The 15,620-nt window shown below is 32.5% G+C and overlaps 1 long non-coding RNA gene across 1 annotated transcript; it reads left to right on the forward strand.

Moving 5' to 3' along the window:
• The first annotated feature begins 8,295 nt into the window (after positions 1-8,295).
• On the forward strand, positions 8,296-15,294 carry LOC131224661 (uncharacterized). Its single transcript, XR_009161102.1, has 10 exons — positions 8,296-8,405; positions 8,504-8,636; positions 9,365-10,382; positions 13,001-13,052; positions 13,162-13,553; positions 13,787-13,885; positions 14,193-14,372; positions 14,575-14,661; positions 15,026-15,075; positions 15,179-15,294. It is a non-coding gene; the product is annotated as an uncharacterized LOC131224661 (long non-coding RNA).
• Positions 15,295-15,620: the final 326 nt, after the last annotated feature.

The following is a 15,620-nucleotide window of genomic DNA, read 5'->3' on the forward strand; positions in this document are numbered from 1 at the left end:
TTCGATTTTATAAAATTGTTCCTTATGTATCTATTTAATACAGTTTTATTTCCAATCGCCAGTGAGACTACTCCTATATTCCTGTTGCACTATGTCAATAAGTTGAAAATTTTGTTAGTTATGCATGTGCCACCGTCATTTGTGAGTTTATGGTTAGGAGTATTTCTGAATGTGTCATGGTTTTGGAAGTAAATATTAATTGTTATATAAATGAAATTATTTTCAATCAACTTTTTTTTTTTTTGCTTTGTATGTTTTTTTAATCAATGATATTATTCTCAATAGCCCTGGTTATAAGAATATATTATTCTTCTGTCATAGTTATCAAGCAAAATGGTGTATCCACGTTTTTTGACATGGGTCAAAAGCAGTTATCAACAGATTGCCACACATTAAAAATTATTAGACACTCTTATCTGTACACATATATTTACATTTTTTAAAGAATTATTTGTCATACATTCATCAATATTGTATCCAAATATATATTTATATTTATGTATTTATGTCCATCAAATTATTGAAGATATAAGCTCTACAACTGAGGATAGTTATTTCTCACCTTCTGCCTCCTACTATTAATGTTTTATATTCATTTTTTTTACCCATTATGTAATCAATTACTGATTTCACATTTGATTATATAAGTTATTATTGTAATTGGCATACAAGAGACATCGAATACAATTAAAGAGATACGTCAGTGGTTGAAGATTGAAGAGAAAATAGTAAATATTCCCAACATAATAATTATTTTGTTTACACTGTGAACGCTTGGTAATATAAATAAGCCCACACTTGATCATATAAGTGATGGTTGTGATATTCATATATGAGGTCTCAAACCCAAATAAAAAAATGTATCAGTAGTTGAAACCTGGACTTTTGAAGATTGATGAGAAAATTATAAGTAAAATTTTAAATATTTTCCATATAACTTCAATTTCATTATATGTGACTAGATTATATAACTGATTCCACATTACTTTATATAAGTAATCATTGTAATTAGCATACAGGCGACCTCAAACACGAACAAATAAATGCATCGGTGGTTGAAACCTGGACTTGTGAAGATTGAAGAGTAAATCGCAAGTATTCTTCCCATAATGTTTATTTCATTTATATACATGCACATATTTGTAATCAGAAAATTATTTTGAAATATTTTATTTTTTTCGCCGTTTATTTCAACTTGTATTCGATTTTTTACTATTAAAATAAGACAAGTTTTTGACTCAGAATAAGAATCATGAAGAGAACGTACATAACAAAGAAATGTTGATGGAGTGCAAATAATTATTAGAGGCGTTCAAAGAAGTGCAAGATAATCTAGATGCCCAGACAACACTCATTAAATAGTTATTTGATAAACTAACAAAGTAAAAAAAAATTACAATTATTTTAGTCCATTATGTGAGATAATGGAGGATAATTGGATGATAGCAAATAGTCCATAACTTACCCCCCTTATGAATGCAATGCTGGATATGCCTTTAGCTGCAAATAATTCACAACTTCCCCTCTTTTGAATACGATGTCGGATATGCCGTTAGCTACAAATAGCTTGCGACTTTTTCATCTTGTGAATGCAATGCCCATTAAGAATTATTTTATACTTGTAAACTCGAGCTTTTTAGTGAGGTGTGTAAAGAGGAAGGTAGGATTAGGAATGCTTCGAAAGTTCTCCGTATATGATTACACACCAAAAATGTAAAACTAAAATCAAAGTTAAATCACTTGATAATGATTCAACTATAAATAAGGGGGCGGATGAGCGTATCTTGTCTTCAAAAGAGGATGTTACAATTATGAGTTTCGTTGCCTTGACTGACTACTAGTATGACACGTAAACTAGTTAGTTCGTCATTAATTCACCTATTTTCGTTGTAATAATTCCTCGTACTAATACCAAATTACATGTATGTAGGTAAGATTTATGTGGACCACTGCATGTCCTTCGAAGTTCATTAAACATATTGGTTGATCCTACAGGATGACTTGATGATGAAGTATATCCACATATACTGTTTTCAGGCTCTTACTATATCATACACAAGCATATATTAATCTATCGTTCATGGATACAAAGAGTATAGTCACTTGACATATCATATTTCTGTTAAAATTGTATTTCAGGTTATAGACAAGTATAATAAATTGTTGAAGAGTCCAGAAAAGAGAAACGTGCAAGATTTATTAAAATGTCATTTTTTAATACCTGTTTTCATGTAAGTTTTTCAAATAAATGTACAATGTCCATATAAAGATTGATGTGTTTAAAAATACATTCTAAGTTGATAATAATTGAACTATTTCCACGATTTATATGTTCAAAGAGCAATGATAAGGCAAAAAGAGCGAAAAGTGAAGAGACAGAGAGTAGTTTTAGAAGACAAATTAAACGTATTTTCGAGACGATACCTTATGATTTATAGAGCAGAGATAAAAAATTTATTCCTATTAATGAAGCGTTGCACTAGTATTTGCTCGTTATTGACTTAAAGTACCAAAAATTTTTAGTTTATAACTCCATCAAAGGTCACCACACGTTTAGCTACATTAAAACAATGGTATGTAGTTGTTTATGTGTTATGATGTAAATTATTTAAACTCAAATAATGTAATAATGAGAATATTTACTTTTTTATTTTCATTGCATGTTACAAGTGTGAATAAATTTTATATTAATATTTTGTATAATCGATTGCGCTACTTTTCAACTCATCGTGGAAAATGAATGCCCTCAATAAGAAAATTCGTATGTTTATCATTTAATTACTTCTTTTTACGGATGTGTTGATATTGTGTTAATACGTACTTACTTTTATCATTTTGATGTAAATAGCCATGATTGCGGTCTTTTTGTAATCAAATTTATATATTCCTTGTCTCGGGGAGATGGATTTTATTTTAATTCGGTATTTTCACTTTCTCTTTATTTTTTTCTCATAAGAAATATATAAAATTTATTACAAAAAGACCGCAATCATACCTATTTACACCAAAATGATAAAAGTGAGTACTTATTAACACAATATCAACACATATCTATATAAAGAAGTGATTAAATATTAAACATACGAATTTTCTTGTTGAAGGCATTCATTGTACACAATGAGTTGAAAAGTAGCGCAATCAAGTATACAATATATTGATAAATATTTCTTCACACGTAACCTGCAATGACAATAAAAAAGTAAATATTTATTATCACATTATTTGAATTTAAATAATTTACACCAGAACACATAAACTACATTCCATTGTTTTGATGTAGCTAAACGTGTGGTGACCTTTGATAAAGTTATAAACTAAAAACATTTTTGTGCTTATAAGTCAATGACTACTAAATACTAGTGTGACACTTCATTGATAGGAATAAAATTTTTATCTCTACTCTCTAAATCGTAAGGTATCATCTCAAAGACACGTTTAATTTGTCAACTAAAACTACTTTCTGTCTCTTAACTTATCTTTATTTTTGCCTTATCATTTTTCTTTGAACATATAAATCGCTAAAATAGTTTAATCATTATCAACTTAGAATGCCTGTTAAACACACCAATCATTGTGTGACCATTGCACATTTATTTGAAAAACATACATGAAACCATGTATTAAAAAATGACATTTTAATAAATCTTGTCCATCTCTCTTTTCTCAACTCTTCAACAATTCACTATACGTGTATATAACTTGAAATACAATTTTAACATGAATATAATATATCAAGTGACTATACTTTGTATCAATGAGTTGTAGATTAATATATGCTTGTGCATGAGATAGTAAGAGCCCAAAAGCAATATATGTGGATATACTTCATCATTAAGCCATCATATAAGATCAACCAATATGTTTAATGAACTTCAAAGGACATGAAATGGTCCACATAAATCTTCCCTACAGACATGTAATTTAGTATTAGTACAATGAGTTATCATAATGAAAATAATTGAATCAATGACGAACTAACTGGTTTACGTGACATACTTGTAGTCAGTCATGTGAAGGAAGCTCCTAATTGCAACATCATTTTTTGAAGACAACACAGGCCCAGATGCCCATTTCCCATAGTTGAATCATTATTATGTGATTTAACTTTGATTTTAGTTTTACGTTTTTGGTCTGTTATCATGTACGAAGATTGTACAGCTTTTGAAACATTTCTAATCGTACCTTCCTTTTCACACACCTCACTAATGAGCTCGAGTTTGCAAGTACAAAATAATTTTTGATAGGCATCGCATTCAAAGGATAAAAAAGTTGTGGCTATTTGTAGTTAACGGCGTATCTGGCATCGCATTCACAAGAGGGGAAAGTTGTGGATTATTTGTAGCTAACGGTGTATCAAGCATTGCATCCATAAGAGGGAAAAATTATGGACTATTTGCTGTCATCCAATTATCCTCCATTATCTTACATGATGGATTAATATAATTGTGATTTTTCTCTAACTTTGTTTGTTTATTAGATAAGTCTTTGATGAGTGTTGCCTGAGCATCTATCTTATCTTGCATTTCTTTGAACGCCCCCAATCATTGTTTGTGCTCCATCAACATTTCTTCGTAATGTACATTTTCTTTAAGATTCCTATTCTGAGTCATAAACTAGTCGTATTTAGATAGTAAAAAATTCAATACAAGCTGAAATAAACAGCAATGAAAACAAAGTATTTCAAAATACTTTTCTGATTATAAATATGTACACATATATAGATGAAATAACAATTATGTGAAGAATACTTACGATTTTCTCTTTAATCTTCGCAAGTCTAGGTTCTAATCATTGATGTATTTCTTTATTCGTGTTTGAGGTCGATTGTATTTAATTACAATGATTACTTATATAAAGTAATGTAGAATCAATTATATAATCTAGTTACATATAATGAAATTGAAATTATATGAAAACTATTTACAATTTTACTTACAATTTTTTTTATCAATCTTCAAAAGTCTATGTTCCTACCACTGACACATTTTTCTATTCGATTTTGAGGCCTCTTATATAAATATCACAATCATCACTTATATGATCAAGTGTAAGATCTTTTATATTAATAAGTGTCTACCATATAAATAAAATAATCATTATGTGGAGAATATTTACTCTTTTCTTTTCAATCTTCACTAGACATTACTCTAACCACTGATGTATCTCTTTGATTTTATTTGATCTCCTATATGCCAATCACAATAATGACTTATATAATTAAGTGTGAAACCAGTGTTTGATTACATAACGAGTAAAGAAGTGAATATAAAAAACTTATGGTGAGAGGTAAAAGGTGGCTCTCCTCATTTGTAGGGTTTATATCTTCAATAATCTGATGGAGATAAATACATTAATTTAATTGTATATTTGAACATAATATTGATGAATGTATGACAAATAATTCTTTAAAAAATTTAAATACTTGTGTGCAAATAAGAATGTCTAAGAATTTTTTATTTGTGGCAGTATGTCGGTAACTTCTTTCGACTCATCTCAAAAAACGTGAATATACTATTTTAGTTGATAACCATGATGGAAGAATAATTTGCTTTTGTAACCATGGTTATGGAAAATAATATCATTGATGAGAAAAACATGCAAAGCAAGAGAAAAAAAAAAACCAGTTGATTGAAAATAATTTCATTAATATAACAAGTAATACGTATAAAACCATGATACATCCATCTGTTCACATATTTTTTCTTCTTCTTCACACATTCAGAAATACTCCTAACTAGAAACTCAAAAATGACAGTAGCTCATGCATAAATAAGTAAAATTTCTAACTTATACATATTGCAACATGAATATAAGAGTAATCTCACTGGCGATTGGAAATAGAATTATATTGAATAGATACATAATGAACAATTTTGTAAAATCGGATAACGATTCTTCTGAACTTTCTTACAACAACTCTAAATATTCTCTTCTATTAACTCTCTTAAGAAGAACATTTGCAAAATATTTTTTCTTGAGTTCTTTATTAGAAGCATTCAATTTCCTTCTCAAATCCATGTATTCTCCATTTATACTCAACCTCAATATTATGCAATGTCTTTGGGTTTAAGAAAGATCCCCTTTCCTCCAATGAGGAAACAATTACGTCCATCATCCCATCTAGCGAGAAGAGTGTTTAGAAATGTACGTTGAACTGGAAACTTCGGGAAATGCATACATTCTTTAAAATGAGTATCTTCTATCGTTTTAATATGCTCATCCTTTAATTTTACTTTCTTAATAAAATTATAAAACTTTGACGAAGCACATCTAGTAGTATACTTGACGTTTCGTGAGTGAATGGTCTTCTTCTACGTTCAATGAGAAACAATCACAATGAGTTCATCCTATACATCTTTATTTATTACATCTTAAATCATTCTAGATTTGATTGACATTATCTGAAAGAGAGGATAAAATAACTCACCATGTTATAATGAATATTGCTTCAATAAGATATCATAGTACGAGAATATACCCATATTTATAAGATAAATAAATGTTGAGAGAAAACTAAATGATAACATAAGAAAAAAAAAAAATGCTTCGAGTCATGTTTAAATTTTAAATAGGCTCAACCCAAACCATCCATATTCAAAATAAAAGAGCCAAAATTGTCAAAGGATTCAAATAACCCAAAGAAAGTTTTTTTTATTTGTTTTTCATCCTTCATGCAACCTAAATTACGCTTTAGGATGTGAATGGGTTTCAGGTAGAGCATGGGGTTACACCTGAGGGTGTGTGGGATGATGGAGTGTATGATGTTGTTACACTTAAGAATGTGACTTGGTGAAGAGTGTAATTGAATTAACTTTCGAATGTGTACGGGTTTCAAAGTGGAGTGATGTGGTTACACTTTAGGGTGTGATGGGGACGATAGAGTGTGTGATTAGGTTACACTTGAGAATGTGAATTGGTAGAGTGTATAACTTGGTTAGCATAAAATGTGAGTGGGTTTCAATGTTGAATGATAGTGTGTGATGGGGTTAACTTTTAAAATTGTGATGTGTTAGTTGAGAGTCATTCGGTAACATTTAGGGATGTGTGTGGGTTTCAACGTAGAGTGATGGTATTATACTTGAGGTTGTAATTGGGAATAATAAGGTGTGTGTTGTGGTTGCACATGAGAACGTGAATTGGTTGGTGTAGATTGTAACTTGGTTAACTTTGAAGATTGAGTGATGGGGTTTACTTGAGGGTGTAATGGGGTTTACTTGAAATCATTTAGCATTAAAACAATGCAAATCATTAAATAAACCCTACCTGAGGAAGAAATCACAAGCTGCCCGAAGCTCAACTCACAAACGTGAAAATTTCAGATGGTGCCCATACCTGAGGAAGAAATCACAAGCTGCCCGAAGCTCAACTCACAAATGTGAAAATTTCAGATGGTGCCCATACCTTGTCGAGCAATGTAAGGAGAAGAAGTAGGAACTTCAAAACCAGAGAAATTGAGAGAAGACGTGTAAGAGAAAATGGAAAAAAAAAATGATTTGAGAAAAGTTAGGAGTAAAGAAGTATGAGAACTTTCAGATTTTGGATCTTTTGTTTGTAGCAAAATGGGAGAAGCGGGATTGGTTCTATAAGGGGGAACAATACTCTCTTCCTGTTTATATATATATATATATATATATATATATTAAAAAATGGAAAAAAAAATTATATGAGAAAAGTTAGGAGAAAAGAGGTATGAGAAACCTTCAGATTTTGGATCCTTTGTTTCTAGCAAAATGGAAGATGAGGGGTTGGTTCTAAAAGGGAGAATGACACTACCTCTATATGGGTTTCTTTTGTTTTTGTTTTTCCTTTTTTCTTTTAATAATAGCTTCTTCTTTCTTTTTTTTTCTTTTTTTTTCTTTTTTTTTTTCTTTTCGAAAAGTGTATCGCTGACGTCAACAAGGATGACATAGATCAATAAAAATGAAACAAACAGGCGCTTCCTATTTTGATACAAACAGAAGATCTTGACTCTATGATGTATGATAATGGAATAATCACCACAAGAAATGTTAGAATTATTGACGCATTTATATCGGTGGCCAACATGCACCGTCAGTGTGTATGAGAATCACTGGCGCTTCATGTGGCCGCCTGAAAAGAAGAGAATTAGTGTCTCCAAATGATCCATATATATATATATACACACGACTCTCTCTCACACTCTCTCCCCCCTCCCAACCCCGATTCCCCACAGTTTCCCTCTCTCTCACCCCGCACACCCCTGATTCCATACTCTCTCTCTCTCTCTCTCTCTCTCTCTCACAAAACCCTAAAAAGTCTAACCATGACAGCGATCCTTCTGCCCATTTCAGGGCGGGAACTCTCAAATCCCCCCTTCAGATGGCATCCCAAACCTTAGATTCTCCAATCATAGAGACTACCTTCTTGTCTCATCTTGGGACAAGGTTTTCCCCTTTTGTTCTTCTCAAAACCCTAATTACATCTCTCTTCTTGTATCTCAGCTCTCGCCATTGCCATTTTCTCCCTCTCTCCCTCTCATCAGAGCATCCGAATATGCAATGCGAGTGCAAATGTGCTGAGAGGCAAGTTCTTGCACAGCGGCCTAGTCCCCGATTGCTGCTTCCATGACGATGCCTCTGGATTCAGTGCAAGTGCAGATCACACTCGCAGCTAGTGTAATCCACTATTTACTCAACCATATATTTTTTTAATTTCTTGACACCCATTTTCAGTTTTGGGAATTTAGATATTACACTCGTGTATAATTTTTATGGTTTATCATTGGTAAATGGGAATGAGTATGATGCAAATCAATCAGGGTCGATTTTCCTTGTATCTATTTGAGGAATTGCGTGAGAGAATTATACATAGTGAGGTGTTAGATTGTTCAAGTTGGGCTGATGGATGGTCGATCCTGATCGTTCATCTTCCGTGACTCAGTGTGGATAGTTCATGTCTAAGAAATACCTCGGGCTTGAAGATCTTACTCACCAATTCTAGGCCTTTCTTTTGTCAAATGTTGACCATTGCTGTAATTCTCTTCTTACCTGTCTATTTGCATGCCACAAAATAGAAGGCTGATATTGCCCCATTGAGAAGATCTGGGCATGGTTTGTCCATGTTGGGTGTCAATCCACTAATGACCTGGCAAACTGATCCATGGTTTGTACTTTTAGGAACTGATAACCTGAGCACACTGTGCATTCCAGAAGGTCAGGGATCATTTTATTCCTCACTCTATCTTCATCTTCTCTTCCTTTATTTGTTTCCCGTCTTCTTAAGAGTCCACACTGTATAGAATATTTACTAAAAAAAGGATTGTGATTATTTTGTTGTGAAACCAAATATTTGTGGGTTCACCTCGTTTTGCAAGCATTGACCTGTTCATCTTGATTCAAAGTAGTAAAGCTGAAAAGATTGTCCCCTTCAAGACCATTTCATTTCTTTCCAAGACCTGAAATATGAGCTTAAAGATGAGCATCAAGTTAGATTTTCATGAAGAACATTACATTGACCATCTATCCTAAGTCTTTTTCTACTTTGATTACATGCAGACATTATTTTTATATATTATAATGAAATATTTGAATACAATTTGATACAAATTTTATAATTTATTTTTATTCCATCTTAGTTGCTCCTTATGATGTGTGCTAAAATTGCATTTTTTCATTTTCTTTGACAGTCTTTTTTATTATTCTGGGTTCTCGATGATACATCCTTGTAGAATTTGTTGAAGTCGCTGAGTGGCTCCTCAAATTCAGAGCAACATCTTGTGATGGTTTGAGTGATCCCAGTGATGTTTTTCATTATCTTCTTCTCATATGGTGGACTAACACACAGAATGCTATGAAATAGGGGATACTGGAGATGCTGAAGTATTGGATAGGACCCGTTTCAGGGTTACTCTGCAACCCCAAACAATGGCTTTTGATAACTTGATAGGATAGTATTCATTAGCTGATTCTCTCTCTTTTATATTTTTTAGCTGACATGGTTATTTTTTCTTTTATGTTCTTGTGGCTTAAATCGATGATGCAGGAGATGAAATGACTGATGTTTATTTCAGAGTTACTCTGCAAACCCGAACAATGGCTTTTGATAACTTGATAGGATTGTATTCATTAGCTGATTCTCTCTCTTTTATGTTTTTTAGTTGACATGATTTTTTTTCTTTTATATTCTTATGGCTTAAATCGATGATGCAGGAGATGAAATGACTGATGTTTATTTCAGGGTTACTCCGCAACCTCGAACAATGGCTTTTGATTACTTGATAGGATTGTATTCATTAGCTGATTCTCTCTCTTTTATAATTTTTAGTTGGCATGGTTATTTTTTCTTTTATATTCTTATGGCTTAAATCGATGATGCAGGAGATGAAATGACTGATGTTTTTTGGGAAATCAATCAAGGATAAGGTAATCAATTAGTTCTCGTTTATTTTGTATGATGTAAAAAAATTTCCAACCCTTTGTAAGTTGGAACTTTTGAGGCTCTTGCTAATTTGAATCCTTTGTTTTAATGTACCTCACAGGAATCAAACAAGTAGATTCATAAAGCTGTGGGCGTTGCATCTCTGTGTTTTATATATATAAATTTTAATATTACAAGCTCATAAGGTTTACAGATTTTCTAAGGAGATATCTATAAAGGGGTTCTTCATCAGTTAGTTCATAAAAGCCACTAGTGAGTTGTGACTAGTATCCATATAAAGGGATTTACATCCTGACGATTGATTTCTTAGATAATAGTACTTTATGCACTGGGGAGCTGTAATATAGTAAGAGTGCCCCATCCCTTTTTTGAATTTAATACTTTATGGTTCTTATTGTTTGTTTTGTTAGTAAGTTAAATATCATTTCATCTGGTACCTGCTTTTTTCTGCCTTGTCATGCTCTCATTGGCGTATGCGTTGTGCATTTGTTGCTCTATTACATCTTTGCACATCAGAAATTACAAATCCTTCTTTCATTCTTTTCTGGAAATGATAACGGGATATGTTAAGGATTGAGTAAAAGGATAAGGCTTTAAGCAGAAAAGTTTGTAGAGGTTCTCCAAAAGGCTTAGAGAAATGTTGTAGCATGGGCTGCATGCTTAAGGGCTTTCAAAGGGTGTTATAAGAAGACATCTTAGTATATTGTGGTGCAAAGTCAGTATTTTTGGGGGTTGATGGCTCATCGTCTCCTCCATATTTGAGCTGTCTATTTGTGTCCTAAGATTTCTTGTGGGTGTGTATGGGTGCATCTATGTATATAAGATTAGTTACAATTGGAAATCTTTTTTCTTTTTTTTTTTAAAGGGTGTATGTTAATGTACCCCAAATTGTTGTTGAATGGTTATATGACTCAAACCAAGGGTTGGAATTGCATATATGGAATACATAATCTTTTTTCTTTTTTTTTTAAAAGGGTGCATGTGAATGTACCCCAAATTGTTGTTGAATGGTTATATGACTCAAACCAAGGGTTGGAATTGCATATATGGAATACATAATGAGGTGTAGAAAAAAGATACTCAAGAAGAAAACATGTCTAAAGAGTGATGACTTGCCTAAGGGCTAACAAAAGAGAGCCAAGTTTCTCTTTTCATTGCGGAAGAGGAGCTCACCTGCTACTCTTGTCCTACTCATGTCCAATGAATCAGAGCTCTATGGATTCGATGGTGTTTTTGTAGTTGGATTCTTCTGTAGCCATTATGAGTACTGATGCTTTATGCTGCAGTTTTATTTACAAAGTTAAAGTAGTGATTAAGGTAGCACAGTTATATACTCGGTTTTCTATCGAGTAAATTTCCACTGAAAAACAGAAGAACATTGGGAATTAGTATTGAGCTATTTATTATCATATTTGGTACTCCATATGATCTAAAGTTCCTTGTTTGTGTGTTGTCTGTGGATACCTCACATATATGAGATACTAGAACTTGTCGGAGCCAGCATTTCCATTCTTTTATTCATATGATTTGTATGCATGCTTGATGTTAGTGTTTTTTTATTGATATTTTTCCTTTAGGTTCAAAATGCTATTGTGTATTTGAAAATAATTGGGGCTCTAGCTGAGAAGGAAAATTTGTTTGCAGCATGCCCAATGCAGGTGTTTTGAAATTTCTATGGTACTAGGTAAGCACCATAATTCCTTCATGATATGGAGGACTTCATGTGTAAAGGCGATAGATGAATTCTGTTCATGGGGGATCCCACCATAAAGATAAAAATGAAAGTTTTTTTTTTTCTTGGTATTGAAGGAACCTACTAGTGACAGCTAACTACAGCCTGTTGAGTTATCCTTAAAAAAAAATTCGTCATGATTTTTGGAGCAGATTCCTGCTATGTAATAGATTCCTGCTAAGGGGAACGTTTATTGGAAGCTGTGGCGATATAATGTGATTTTTTTTCATTCCATTTGATTATTATACGTCTCGTGTTTTCGGAAGTTGCATTTTTCTTTTGAAGGCTTTCGCATGGTGGTCCATTATTCCATGGTGTGGCCCATCTGGTGATTGGACGTCTCTGATTTATTTATTTATTATTATTATTATTATTTTGAGTTATCACTATTTGCATTTTTGCATTATTGCTTATGGATATCGGGTTTCATTTCTTACTGTGGGTTGCCTTTGCCTAGATTACCTATATTTACTAAGGACATGCCAAATGCTAGTACTTTAAGAGACCATCTCCACAATGGAATTTCTTTTCATGTAAAAGAGCTGAAAGATACAAAGGCCTTGGTTGATAGAATTTAGTAAAGACCTCGTACACATGGTTTCTATGGTTTTTTTTCCCCCTCAAAAGATCTGTATTATGGCTACCATCTTGCTTATGGAGTGCTTTACTATTTGGTTGCCTAGGAATGGAGTATGGCTTTCATTTAAATCTTACATGACAGAGTATCTAGGTTCTACTTGGCTTGTTGATTTTGTGGAACAAGTTCTTTTCATCTCATAGAAATTGGACAGATGTGTTGTGGAGATATCAATTCTCTAGTTTTAGAGAGTCATCTGATTGCCAACCTAATTTCTTTTCAACCAATTGCAGGTTGGTGCACTAATGCTTGCTGATAATGGCATATGTTACTAACTACTTATTGGTAAATTTGGTAATCTAAGCTCACGATTCTTTTGTTACAGCTTATAGGAACCTCGGTGAAGATATGCAATTGATAATTCTAAAACTGTATAAGATGTTTGTCATTGCAGTAACTGAAAATGAATGTACAATCTATTGCATCCTGTTTTCGTTGGGGTTAGTATGTACAGAAACACGTCCCTGAGTTTGTAAGTTTAAGAGTGTAATAGTAGTATGATATGGAGTCCCATCTGGAAACACAGTTTCTCAACATGCAATCCCGAATTAGCATTTCCATGAAACACCATATGCTCCAATCTCCTTGGGTCCGTTATGTGTTTCAGTAAATGGTTGAGCTTTTTGGAATATGCACAGAGAAAAAAGAAAAGAAAAGAAAAAACTAAAAACCCCAATCCAATCAATTTCATGTTGATACCTATTGTTAGTTTATTGAATTTGAACTCATGTGGATGTGTAGGTATATTGGCTTCAATTTGGAAGATATTTTGCCCGATGACCTGTTGTGAGTTTTCAAGCCCAGTCTTTTGAAATATATATATATATATATAAGGGAAAATTAAATAAATAAAATTCAGTTTTTTTAAAGAAGCTGCCATGCTATTGCTACAAAGTAGCCTTTTCCTCTTCTTCTTTTTTTTTTGTTGGTTCCATAAGATCCTTCGTTAATGATTACTACTATAAAAAAATCACTCACCACGAAATTTATTTTTTGCTTTGTTTATTCACTTATTGCAGGGAAGGGATGAATATGCGTTGGAATGGCCATGGGTGATGAATAATGCATGAAGTGAGGATTCTTCTTCAACTGCGGGGCAATCCACTTTGGTTGAGCAGGTTTTGTACATTTATTCCTATTATCTATTCCATGTAATATTGGCATTCTGCATAGATATAGTCCAAGGCATTGGCTTCATGAAGAATCAGTTCTGCAGTATTCAAATATTTCCTGAGAAATAGAATTGATTTCTGACTTCAATAAAAGAGTGGTTGGTTCCCCAATTCATTTTCTGGCATTCTAACTTTCCAGAGCCTCTGAGACGGCCTCTTTGTCTCTGTTATGATGCACTATTTCTTCTTAATCCATCAGACACTTCTTAAAGCTGATCTTGTTTGTGGCTTTGTATTTTTTGAATCCCAATAGGATTTGGAGCTCTTCAATTGAAGCATATGGATTTCATTTTACCAATCTTTGTCCAAGGGACAAAAACTGGGGATCATGAAAGTTGAATCCTCAATGTTGTATTCTGCTGGCAACCTGTTTCAAAATCTCAAAGCTCAGTTGTTTTACAGATTTCAATCTGCTCAAAATATTCATTACAGGGTATATTCCTCTCAGTGATTTTTCTTTCTTTACTATGGATTTGTTTTGTTGGATTCTTCATCTAATTTCTTTGTTCTACTCTTTAAAGTCTTTAATGGACCATTTCAGGCATAATATACATCTATGCTATATATAAGAAAGCAACTCTAAGAATTAAAATTTGTAACTAGCCCGTCATTTATTAATTCCATTTCTAATGTAGGTCAGCCCAAGCAACATCTTCTTACAACTGGATGGAGTGTGTAAGTGCAAAGAGGCTTGTTGCCGGTGATTTGGTCCTTTTCATCTGGTATACTCATTCAGAATACTCATGCCACCTATCTTATACATGTAGCATTTCAATATGTTATGTCATGCATAGTTTGTATCTGACACTGAAATATATCGGTTTCATTATCATGAATGAAAAGAATCCGTTGCTCCTGTAAATTTGGCTTGCTAATCAGCCACAAACAGTCATGCCTTTGTCAGTTTTATCAATTGATAGCATTGTATTACATGCAACTATGACACTTAATTTATATGCAAAATACAAAAAGGTATCTTATATTTATTTTATAAAAAAAGAAAAGAAAAAGAAAAAGATTGTTTTACGTTATGTGATTTGTTCTCCATAATTACTAAACTTTTAACTCTTGTCATCTTCTATTCAGGACTGAACCAAGTTATTAGTGGTCTTCCACTAAAGGAATGGCCTTTAACCGTAACTCATAGACTAAAATTCATTTGGCATTAGAAGACACTTAGTATTGATTTCTTTTAGTTTGCAGGAATGATACTTTTTGAATTTTCCCCTACATGTGCAGGCATTGATCAGTTGTGCTCAAATTTAAGCCCACAAGCACAGAAGCCTTTTCTACATACATCAATCTAGTTTCAGCTTTTGACGCCACTCGCATTAGGGGCTGGATGAAGGGATTTTTTTTTATAAAAAAAAAAATTCTATGTATTCAAAATTATTTTCAACTTATTGTTGTAAATATTATATAATTTTTATTGTAAAGTAATACAATTTTTATTTTAATTTAATATTTATTTTTAACTGTATTGTGTACTATTGTTTCTAGATTTTAAATATGTTAAAAAAAAAATACAGATTTCAATCAAATATAAACAACGACTAGAACATATAGAGGCTCGTGAAAGTGCTGGTAAAAGATGTAAATCGCCGGTGATACAGTGGTAACCAGTAAAAGATGTTGGCTGCCGGCAAATCCATTACCAACGCAGTCTTTACCGGTACTTTTT

Source organism: Magnolia sinica, chromosome 14 (assembly GCF_029962835.1).
Source record: "Magnolia sinica isolate HGM2019 chromosome 14, MsV1, whole genome shotgun sequence".
NCBI classification, from domain to species: domain Eukaryota; kingdom Viridiplantae; phylum Streptophyta; class Magnoliopsida; order Magnoliales; family Magnoliaceae; genus Magnolia; species Magnolia sinica.